This window comes from Pyrus communis, chromosome 15, assembly GCF_041283825.1.
Source record: "Pyrus communis isolate YQ-2024b chromosome 15, ASM4128382v1, whole genome shotgun sequence".
NCBI lineage: Eukaryota > Viridiplantae > Streptophyta > Magnoliopsida > Rosales > Rosaceae > Pyrus > Pyrus communis.
In genome coordinates, this window is record NC_142579.1 from 31,471,242 (window position 1) to 31,483,573 (window position 12,332).

Genomic DNA, 12,332 nt, shown 5'->3' on the forward strand with positions numbered 1-12,332 from the left:
AATAAAAAAAAAAATTCAGTTCTACTATTGAATATATATTTGTATCCATTAATTGGTTCCACAAACCACAGCAGACATTTTTAATATTTTAGTTTTGTTTCCCACAATGGAATAGGAACTTTGATAGTATATTGAATCTGTCAATCTGAGGCTGCATAGAAAGTCCGAATGAAATTTAAAAATAAAAATTATTTTGGAACCCACTTCCCAACCACCCACCATTCTTCCTAAACACTCTTAAAAAATATTAATTTCCCAATATAAACCATAACTTCATTGTGGCATTAGTATAAAGAAATCACGTGGCAGTCTAAAAGCTGCATGTTAGTCAATCCTCTTTAAATGGTGCTACATGATGGGCCAAAATTATATATACTAAAATCCAGTTGGTTTCTGGCACTGTTCAGCAATAGTGTGCGGACGGATCTGCCCCTGGCTTCTTTGCTTTCTTCCGTTTCTCTTCCTTGCTTCGTGCGTATCTTTTCAGCAACAGTTGGTTTCTGCCATGTTGCACATGTATTGGTATCCTGTGTATCTTTTTTTTTCATTCAGACTCCCTCCTCGATTCCAGCGTTTTTTTCTTACATAATTCACACCTTGCATCATTCTTTTTTTTCATTCAGACTCCCTCCTCGATTTCAGCGTTTTTTTCTTACATAATTCACACCTTGCATCATTCTTTTTTTTCATTCAGACTCCCTCCTCGATTTCAGCGTTTTTTCTGGCAGCAATGATGCATGCTTTTCCACTAAAAAATTATTAAAAAAACAAAAATCTGGAACATGCCAAAAAAAAAAGAATAGAAAAAGTGAAAAAGAAAGAGAGAGAAACAAAAGATGAGCATGGATTATGAGAGAGAGCGTCTGTCACCAGAAAAAAAATTATTAAAAAACACAATATCATGCATCTCGAACAGTTCCCCATCACTGTTCATCACGTATTTCCTTTCTTCCACACATCGTTTTTCACAATCCCTCCAATTTTTGCCCACGCGTACCTGTGCCCTTTCCTATTGCTTTGCTCTCAAACGGAGAGCAAAATAGGACGCGTGGGTCACGCTGCTTCTTCCCTCTTTCTCTTCGACTCGGTGTTCATCCTTTCCACCGCTTCAACTGGCTGCAGGCTCCATCAAACCCTAGAATCGTTTTGCTTTTTTGGGCACCCTCCTTTTTCTCCCTGCTCCTTGCTTTCTCCAACCTAGAATCCTCCTCCTTTCCCTGAAAGACAAATTATATATATATACACACACATATATATATATATATATTATATTATTTCAATAATTTGTTTCTATTAATTTTCGTCTTTGTTGGTTTTTCCATTTTATCAGGGTGGATTGGTTACCTCTAAGGTCCATCGTCGTTTGTTGGTGAGTATTTTTTTACACTTTTTTTTTTTTCTGGTAGTTTTTCGTGTTGAGGTGGGATTTGTGGAAGTTTTTTTTTTTTTCCTTATTTTGGGTATTTTCTTTATATGATTAGATTAGCTGTTGGGTCGATGATTTATTTGTGTTTTTCGTTTCAAAATGCGTTGCTTTATGTTTTTTGGAATTTAGTTTTTGTAATTTTGGGTGTTTTGTTTATATCCTTAGATCTATTGTTTGGTTGTATGATTTGCTTCTGTGTTGTTTCAGGTCACTGTGCTCTTCGTTCCTCGAAAAAGAGATAATAAATGCACGGTGATGGAAATATATATATATATATATATATATATATATATATATTTATATATATCAGCATGTTTTGGTTTACATTACGCCATGTGTTGATCATCCTCTTCCATTTGAGAGGCAGATAGAGTTAAAGATGGATGCCTTGCAGTTGCCCGATGGCAGTAACCAAAGCCCAGTCCTTGAAAAAAGATAATAAATGCACGGTGATAGAAATATATATATATATTTATATTTATATATATATAAGCATGTTTTGGTTTACATTATGCCACGTGTTGATCATCCTCTTCCATTTGAGAGGCAGACAGAGGAAAAGGTGGATGCCTTGCAGTTGCCTGGTGGCACTAACCAAAAGCTCATTCCTCGAAAAAAAAGATAATAAATGCGAAGGGGCAGAAATATATATATATATATATATGTATGTATGTATGTATGTATAAATATATATTTAGCAGGGCATAAAAGATAGTCCAAGGTCATGATGCGAGGTGGGAGAAAAACAAAAAGATTAAATATATATATATATATATATATTTTTTTTTATTGGCTAGGGCAAACCACGTGTTAATGATCCCATGCATTTGGTTTTTTAGCTCTTCGCTTTTTTTTTTCTTTTTTTTTCTGCACGTTTCCTCTCTCATTTGTCTTTCTTTTTGGTTTCGACTTCAGCGTTTTCTCCCCTCTCTGTGTCGCTGCTTGCAAATTTGGGCTTGTAAGCTCTTCTCTTTTATTTCTCTTCTCTTTGCTGCATGTTTGCTGTCATATTTTCTTTTCTTTTCTTCTTTTTTTTAGCTTCGGGCTTATGTTTTTTCTCCTCTTTTGGTAGTTGCTGCTTGCAAATCTAAATTTGTAACTTCGGTGCTCAATCTGGGTTTGTAAGTTTGGTCCTCATTTTTGTTGTGCTTTTTGCTTTCCATTTTGTTTTGCTTTGGAGTTTTTGTTTTTCCTTTGCAATTGTGATGTTGTTTTGCTCATGTCTTAAAGAATGTTGGCATCTGTAATCCAAAACAAACAAGTATCAGTTGACAAATTTTTGTGTGTAAATAGTAGATCCTCACATCAATTCCCCATACTTTTTGTGTATATAAATAGTGTGCTCTTTTACAATATTTTTTTGTTCAAGTAGTCATGCCAGTGAAGCACTAACTGTCAAAGGGGAATGCGAGGTAAATCATTTTTTGTATGCTGATGATAAGGCATTTGATAATGTCTTTTCTGTAAATTATATGTACTTAGAGAACTTTGTAAAAATATTTTGTTCATTTTGTGTTTAATATTTATAACTCTTTGCATATCCTCTTATGCATGATTCTCCACCACAAATTTGTATCAATATCAAAACACTTCTAACCTTAATTTATAGTTACTGCAGTATATTCTATGTGCACATCATTTTCTTCTTCAGTTTCTGCTGTTTTTTGTTCTCTAAGTTATATATGTTACCGGTGTTCACAATTAAAATTGATTACACAGACTTGAACTATAGGTATAGTGCAAATTACATCACTTTCTGCCAACATTCTGCTTCTTTTTCTTATTATATTTTCTGTGTTTAAATAGTATGAACATACTAAAAACCTGTTAATTACAAACTATCCATTACAAGTTTGCACTGGTTGTTTTCTTCTTTTATGTTCAGATCCGCAGCGCGGGCACCATTGCTAGTCTATACTATATATTTTGCCCCCTTTTACTTTCCATTTTTGTCTTGTTCATCTGGAAGTTTTTTGGTTTTTGTGTTACTTTTGTTATATTGTGTTTCCAGAAGTAATAGAATTAATTTTGATGAAAAAATAAAATACAATTTTTCATCACTTACATAAAAATATATAATGTATTATTCATACTTTTATCACAATGAAAAAATTTCTCCATACGTAACCAAGTATTAAAATATGTGTTCCATTTGGTTTATTAATTAAACCTACACTCCAGTTGGACTCCAGTAGCCGAAAGTTGAACGAATTAATATTTTCTATGTTGGGAGTCTAAGCATGATGGAAGAAAAGGCGGAAGGAAGGAATAAAAGAAAGGACAAGAGGGAGGTAGGCGGCTGGAGAAGAAAGAGAAGTGAAAGTGCAAATGGAAAGAGAAGAAAAGGAGGGAAAGAAAGGAATAAAAGGACAGAAAGGGCATGGAAAATAATAAACAAATGAGGAAAGGCGGAAATAATTGAAAAGCAAGGGGACAGAAAGGAGTGGGGGATGTTGGAGGCATTAAGCAAGCAGAGCAGCCGCAAGGAATGAAAAGAAAGAAAACAAGAAGGGGTGATTTTGCTAGATGAATTACTTCTGTTTGTACCCCAGTATCTATAGACTTTACATTGAAGAGTTTTAACAACAGTAAAACTCTTTGAAACAAACTAATAAGAGTAAATTGTAGTAACAGTCTTTTAACTTTAACTTAATTGGAGTAATAGTCTCTCAACTAAAAATTCATTATCATTGGTTCCTCAATTCATCAAAACATGCAGGGTTCTTCAACTAAAAATCTATTACCATTGATCCTCCAACTTGAATTCAATTGGAGAAATAGTCTTTTAACTTTAATTCAATTGAATTAAAAGTCCCTCAACTTTAATCTAATTATAGCAATAATCCTTCCAACATAACTCATTTTGATAAAGTTGACGAAAATGATCATAACTACATATTTTGATGAGTTGGAGGGAATAATGGTAATGAATTTTTTGTTGAGGGACCATTGCTCTAATTTGATTAAAGTTGAATGACCATTGCTACAATTTACAAATTTGATAAATAATTGGAATAAAATGGGGGAAATATAAGGAAAGTTTTGAGATTTATTTCAAAGGTTGGAGTTGGTCTAATTTCAGACATTGTCCCTAGCTAAAATACCCAATTCGAATTCAGAGCAAAAAAAATATCGTGTCGGGCCCGTCCCTCGGGCCCCCTCTGGCGCTAAAGCCCGCATGGGCTGGAGTTCATTGCCCCAGCAATTGGATCCTGTGCAATCCACGGTCCATCGGGCACAAGCCCCGGCTAGACTTGCTTTTAGAAGGGGTGCCAGCTTAAGGCCTCGCCTGAGGGAAAGCCTACGCTATAAATTATTGCACTGGAGAAATTTACTATTACGGTTTAGTGATATTCTTTTTTATATGTAAGTGAAAGGTATTAGGTTCAATTTTCGTCAAAAACGAATTTGAACCACATTATTGCTAGCCCATTAGGAGACTAATCCACCTTTCCTCTAGATAATATTATTTGTTTTAAAAATAAAATAATTCTCCTTTTTATGTTTTGGAAAATAATTACGACAAAAATGATAAAGAATAAGGAATGGGAAAAAAGCCAAAAAAAAGGAGGTTTGGATTCCACTAAGAGTAGCTCCAGCGGGAGCTCCAGCTCGAGGGATAGGCTAAGGAACAAGGCTTGAATGCCCGAGTGATGAAGCCCAGCGTGTGCTGGCGGGTGAGCCCGAGCAAGCTCGAGGGAAAGGCCCGTGGATTCGTGCCAACCCAAGCGCCCGAAGGCAGTCTGACGTGGGCTGACGTGGCGTCGAGATGTCGTCATTCTTTCGCTTTGGCTCCCTCTCTTTATCTTTTCTCACAGAGTTCTACATAAGGTTTTGGATTTGGGTTTTCTCTAAGGAACGGAGGAAAGCGAAAGAGAAGGCTGCGTGGAGAGATTTTATGTCGGCTAGCTTTGATTTGGTGGTGTTTGGGGCTCCGTCGAAGCTCTGGATTTTAACTGTTGCTTGCTCTGCTGTCTGCTTTATGCTTCTCTGCTTTTTCCGGCATAGATTCAACCCGGTGATTCGACTTGTTTCGATGAATTTGAAACCAAAAAGGTATGTGGGTTTTTGGTTATTTTCTCTAAATCTTTGTTAAACCCTTGTGGGTTTTTCGATTCTGGGTTGATTTTTTTAGTTTTTTTAATTTAAATCTTACTAGTTGTTGTTGAAATTTGCAGGATTTGTTCCGGATTGCAATATTTTGGGGCTTTTCATATAAAAATAATAATAATATTTTATTACCAATTGCCAGGGCTATTCAGTGTAGGGGTGGAGATGCAAAAAGCGGTAACTGTTCATTAAGGGCAGTTACTGTTCACTAAATGGATAGCCCTACGGGGCCTCCACCACGCTGGAAGTGCTCTAATGAGAGGTGACACAAAGAGAATGTGAATTACGCGAGGCCACATTCTAATTTATTAAGGATGTGTTTGTTTGACCTTGGGACTGGACTAGACTAGACTAATTGCTAGGGTAATCTCATATTTGGTCTGCACAAGGATTAAGTTTAATGGGATTAGATGAGACTCACTCGGATTAATGACTTCACTGGGAGTTCTTAGCCAAGAACCCCAAATTCGGCCGGACTGCTAAGACTGTTTCCTTCTCTGTCGTCTTCTCCTCGTCTAAGTCCTAGATCCCCCTCTTCCGTCTTCCTTCTCTGCCAATCTTCCACCTATTCCTCCTTCGACAAGTTCTATAACCTCTACCGCCTCCAACTGTCATAGACACATATCACTGCAGATGGTTTCGTTGAAACCCAAATCACAATATCTTTATGAACCAGTAGTGGGTGAGGAACATGATTGCGATGGAGGAATCTGGAAACTCAAGAACACTGACGTCCACGATGGCGATGAAGACGGCAAAGCGGCTTAGGGTCGTCGCCTGAGATGCTAAGACTCTAGGACCGGCGAAGAAGATGGAGGCAGCAGGCTGAGACGCTCTGATTTGTGGAATTAGAGTTGGATTTGAGACACTATTTCGTCAGCAGGACACTCTGCAATTGTGGAATTGGAGTTGTTTTGATCTCATCTCAAATTGTGGAATTGGTTTTCGAAGAGGAAAGTTCTCAAAAAAAGAAAAGAAGAAGAGATAATTAATAATAAAATATTAATAAAAAGGGATTAAATAATATAATATTAAAATTTATTAATTATTCTGTTTTTAGTCTGACATTGTCACAAACGCTTTACTAAGTTAGTTTAAGTTAGTCTAATCTAAGCTAGTCTAGCTTAGTCCCTGAAGCTAGTCCAATCCGAGATAGTCCGATGCAACAAACACACCCTAAATGTTTAGCCAAGAGGCCCATGTTCCATCTTCTTTTCATTTTTTGGTCAATGCATTTTGTACTTATTCATTTGTTAGAAGTTTCAAAGTTAGGGTACCCATTAAATTATTATTATTATATTTTTTTTTACATAGTGGTTTTTAGGATAGAAACACTTATCAAGTGCAACACTTACATCATCCATATGATTGTGTATTTGTCTAATCAGATGATGTAGTGGACATTTGAAGTAGAGAAAGGACTTGCCCACATCGAGTTTCCAATGCCGGAAACAACCATTTGTTTTCAAAGCCTTTGGATGCTTGGGAGAGGTTCGGGAAGGTGAAGGTTCATGGGTTTGGGGTAAAAACTGGAATTGGGTTTGATGTGTATGTGTGTAACTCGCTCATTGACATGGTTGAGAGTTTCAAGCAGGTGTTTGATGAAATGCCTGAGAGAAACAGGCTTTGTTGGAACGTTACAATCTCGAGGTATCTTAGGTGCATGAGGTTTGAGGAGGCTTTGGATGTGTTTCGGGGGATGCAATGTGAGAGCAACGAGAAGCATGATGAAGCTACGGTTGTAAGCACCATTTCAGCTTGCACAGCGTTGAAAATTTTGGAGCTTGGTAAAAAAATTCATGAATATGTTAAAAGTGAACTTGGATTCACTACTAGAACTGGAAATGCATAAATGTGGTTGTTTGAATGAAGGCCGGAGAATTTTTTATGAAATGCCGGTGAAAACGTGTTCCGTTGTACTAGTATGGTATCTGGCTCTGTAAATTGTGTAGGTTTGCTGAGGCAAGAGAATTGTTTGATGGGTATGTATGTACAATACAATTGTACTACCATTTTGACGAGACGGCGGCTCTATTCCAAGAGATGCAAACTAAAATGTTAAAGGGGATAAATTTACAGCGGTTGCTCTTCACAGGCTGTGCTCGATTGGGTGCATTAGAGCCAGGGGAATGGATTCACAGGTATATTGAATATAACAGAATTAAAACTGATGCAGTTGTTGGTACCGCGGTTATAGAAATGTATGCGACATGTGGGAGCATGGACTAGTCTTTGGACTTCAATCATTTGTGGGCTTGCAATGAATGGCAAGACAAGCAAAGCAATCGGGTTAGGTACGGAAGGACTAGGGGAGGGAGACCGTGGTGGTGCTGATTTTCAGATCAGCTTTGGTGGCTCTTGAAGAGAAGAAGAAAAAGAGTTGGTGCGAGTGGAGGAAAGGGAAGGCCTGCATCCCTAGGTCATCTTTCATTTGTTTAGTTTTTTGAAAAAAAAATTAAATCTTTTGGTTTATTTGAAATTTTGGTTTATTTTTTTTGTTTTTGAAAGTTTGGTTTTTTTATTATATTTTATTATAATTTTTAATTTCCACATGACCCTTAATGACACATGGCGCCCAATCATTGTCCACATGGGCCCCATGTTATTAGTTAACAGGAGACTTAACAGCTAGACTAACAGATATATGAGACTTTCCTAAAATTAACACTTTAGATATGACTCTGGGACGAAAAAAATTTCTTGTACTAAATGTTGAAAACCACAAAACTCAAGGATAGTAAACTGAGATTTACCTTTTTTTTTATGTTTAAATTTGAATATAAACAATACCTGACAAAAATTAACTATCCGATATACGATGAACGGACGCGATTTAAGGATCCAAAGAGAATCCTCTTTCCCCACCACCCACCATTCTTCCTAAACACCCTTAAAAAAAAAAATAATTCCCAATATCATCACCCCACCTCTCTCTTCTTCCTTTTGTCTTATAAATCCTAACTTCATTTTGTCATCCAAATTTTCCTGTACAAGCTCACTTATTTTCTATCATAACTTTGCAGTTTTTCAAACAAAAACATCTTAACTCCATGTCATATATTCACATGACATTATAGTATCAATCTACATAAATCACGTGGCAGCCTAAAATATGCATGTTAGTCATGACAATATTTTTTTTTTTATGTTTATAATTACTGTCTAAAAGCTGCATGTTAATCATTCGCTACGTGCTTGTACATAGCCGGACATTAAAACTACAATTTTATAATACATTAAGAAAATGATTGGACCCATTTTTAAGCATCTAAAACATACCCATTCCATTGGCCCAACTTGAGGCCCAACAATAAACAGAATAAAAGTTCTTTTTATTATTCAAGATAGATCTAACAATTTATTACACGACCTGTTAAGCTGATCTGATACAAAACGCACAAAATGAACGGTTTCGAGTTAACTAATATGTTTGATCTTACTCACAAGCAAAGAATGCACACAACTTTGTTTCACACTCATGAATGAGATGATGATCGTTAGATTTCTAAAACCTCACAAAAATTGCTCTCAAAATCTAACCCCAGAAGAAAACACACTTTTGCTCTCAAAATGCAGCAAGCGTATTCTTTAGAATATGCAAAAGTTAATTTCCCACAATACAGACTTGGTTATTTAAAGGGAAATTGAAGTATGTGACTTTGGGCGAACCAGTTAGATAAAGCTACGTCATATTTGACATTTTCGAGGTTTTTGTTTTCATATAATCTCCTTGATTCCTCCCTCTTTCCTCCCATGAACCTCGCATCATTCTTTTACTTTCCTCGCGTTTTCATATACTTTCTTTCTATCTCTAAAAACAAACGGAAACTAAAATTTAAAAAGGAAATAGTTATCAAACTGACAAAGAAATTCGCAGCATTCGATCCAGAAGCAGCAAACATATCAGAACACTCTCCACTAATAATCCAAAACGGTAGAGCCATCATCTGTGACAAATTATTGTTGTACAACACAAAACCCCGAGTGTTCAAACCGACATTCGTGACGATATGCTTAATATAAGCCATCTTAGACCTGATTTGGTACTGAGGTGATTCTGAAAAAAGCTGCTGTCAAAAAAAGCTGGGAGCTGTTTTTGTGTTTGGTAAACACTCAGCTTCAGCTTTTTTTTCACAGTTTTGGATGAAAAAAAGCCAAAAACAAGAAGCTGCAAAACCCAGCTTTGAAAAACCGTTTTTTTTTTCACATCTGTTTTACATAAAAGTTTACCAAACACTCTAATACTGCTTTTTTTTTCCTTTCAAAAGCACTTTTACAGAAACATTTACCAAACACTCTGCTGCTTTATTTCACAGCTGCGCAGAAGCAGCTTTTTTTCAAAGCACAGCAATACCAAACCAGCCCTTAATTGTAATGGTCACCAAATAGGCAAACGCCCACGAATATGCAGACAAACTAAAACCCGAATCGGTAGCCACATAACCAACAGCTCCACCCAAAATGATCAACAACGATACAAAAGGTAAGCTTAGACGGGATAGGCTGCTTCCTAAACGCAGTATCCGCCAGCGCAACCAAAAGGGGCGTGCACGCCGTGCAGGATCTAAACACTATAAACGTATCCACATTATGGCGAAGAAGATTGGGGTTGGTAAAGATAGCAAGGTAAAACACAAGTGCAGCGGGCAAAAACTTGTTGGCCGTCTGCCATGTGAAGGGATCGTGGTGCAAAAATCCCGACTTTCCCAAACCCCAAACTCCCAAAGCAGATGTAAGTACTGCAATGCAGTCAAAAGGCCAGGGTACTTGAATTTAGTAATGGCAAACGTGTTTATCACGGCTAACAAGCTAGAACAGAGAGCGTACCCAATCACAAGACTGCTCGTAGCGAAATACGGCTTAGCCGAATCGACTCTAATCGCAGACATTGTCACTAACTAAAGTACCCAATTCGAATTCAGAGCAATAAAAATCTAGCAGATCTTCAAAATTTCAAGAGCTATATGTACAGTGAAAGCCTACACTAACAGAGGCAAGTGAATGAAATCGAAGACGTGAACACTTCATAGAGAAATCTGAGATATGGGTTTTGAAGATTATGCCGATCTAGTATTTGGGTTTGAAATTAATGCATTAAACGACAATTGAATCGGTTGAAAGTAGAGCCCGGATCTTTGAAGTGAAACGAAGAGGATGACGGGGTTGCGGCGGAGGCGGAGATATAGGAAGGAGCTCCGGCGATCTCAGAGGAGCGAAGTGAAATTTCTAAGGCGTTGCAGAGCAGAGAGAGTGGTGGAGTGGAGGAATAGCATTGAAATTTATAGGAGGGAGCATTTTGAAGACTTTTTGGTTTTTAAATCGAGTAAGATATATTTAATATCTGCTCTGATTTGTTGAAGATCCTACAGATTTATAGGGATGTGATTGTGAATATAATTCTCCCCCTTTTTTTTTAACAAAATTTCTCCCTTTTTTTTACTGATTAAAATAATTGTTTTTTATGTATGGGAGAGAAAAGAAGGCAAAAAAGGAGAAGGTTTGATTTCCACCAATGAGAGGTGATGCAGAGAGGACGTGAGGCCACGTCCTAATTTGTTAAATGTTTGTTTTGCTAAGAAGCTCATGTTTCATGTTATTCTCTTTGAACCGAATGGCATTGACATTAGTGCTTCTTATTAATTTGTTAAAAGTTTCAAAGTTAGGGCACCAATCAAATTGTGTACTTGACATAATAGATTTTAAGATACATGACCCATATAATTGTGCATTTGTCTAATCAGATGATGGGGTGGACGTCGAATTTTTTACTATACTAATATTTCAAATTAATATTGTGATATGGTATTTAAAAAGATCTATACGCGATATTATAGTATTGACTTGAAAATCATAACGATGTTCTAAAAGTGAACGCGAGTCCTTCCTTTTTAAGTGGTGATACACAATTCAATGAGTCAACAACGACCCAAATGGTACCCCCTTGGTGGATCAAATAGGCCATTCTATGAGTAAGGAAGATGGTATTTTATGGTGGTTATATTGAGTACATATTCGTACGTAGTCAGACTAAAGAACTACAATAAACATTTGTTTCAGAATTCAGGACCAGATACGTTAAAATTGCAAAAGCTAAAAAATGAAATGCTCATCCACCTCAACGGTCAAAATTTTCAGGTTATTTTCCCGCTATTTTCTTCACAAACTGAAAACATAATTTTGATGGATCAAACTTAGGTGTCGTCAGAAATAACAAGAAATCAAAACAAAGAACACAAAAAAATTTACGAAGGAAAAACTCTTTAACAAATGAAGAGAAAAACCTTAGATCACACAACTAGGTAATCACGATCCATGAAGGAAAAATAACTTATAAAAGGCAAACGCTTACTACAATTAAGGGCTAGTTTGGGTTGCTGTGATGTGAAAAAAAAAAAAAAAAATCCATTTTCAGAAGTAAGGGTAGAGTTGCTTTGTTTTTTTGTTGCTATTTTGGACCCATGATCTTCACAAAAAAACACTTTTTTTTGCACATTTACCAAACACAATTTTAGCTCCAGCTTTAAAAAAAAAAAACTATTTTTTAAAATAACTTCAACAATACCAAACTAGTCTTAAGTTCTATATTATACTTTTGTTCTTGTAGCACGATGTTCTTACTTTGCCTTTTTTTATGAACAAAGTTGACGCGTATGATCCTCCTCACAAGTAAAGGATGCACACAACTTTGTTTCACACTAATGAACGATATTATATGATTGTTAGATTTGTAATATCTCACAAAGATTGCTCTCAAATCTAACCTCTTCTAAAACCCCATGGATGACTACTGTTCATT

At 36.4% G+C, this 12,332-nt stretch overlaps 1 protein-coding gene and 1 pseudogene across 1 annotated transcript in view; both read right to left on the bottom strand.

Moving 5' to 3' along the window:
* LOC137731379 (toll/interleukin-1 receptor-like protein) overlaps window positions 1-12,332 on the bottom strand; it is a 76,585-nt gene that overhangs the window by 6,904 nt on the left and 57,349 nt on the right. The window lies entirely within an intron of this gene.
* Window positions 8,950-10,657, bottom strand: LOC137744196 (GDP-fucose transporter 1-like; annotated as a pseudogene).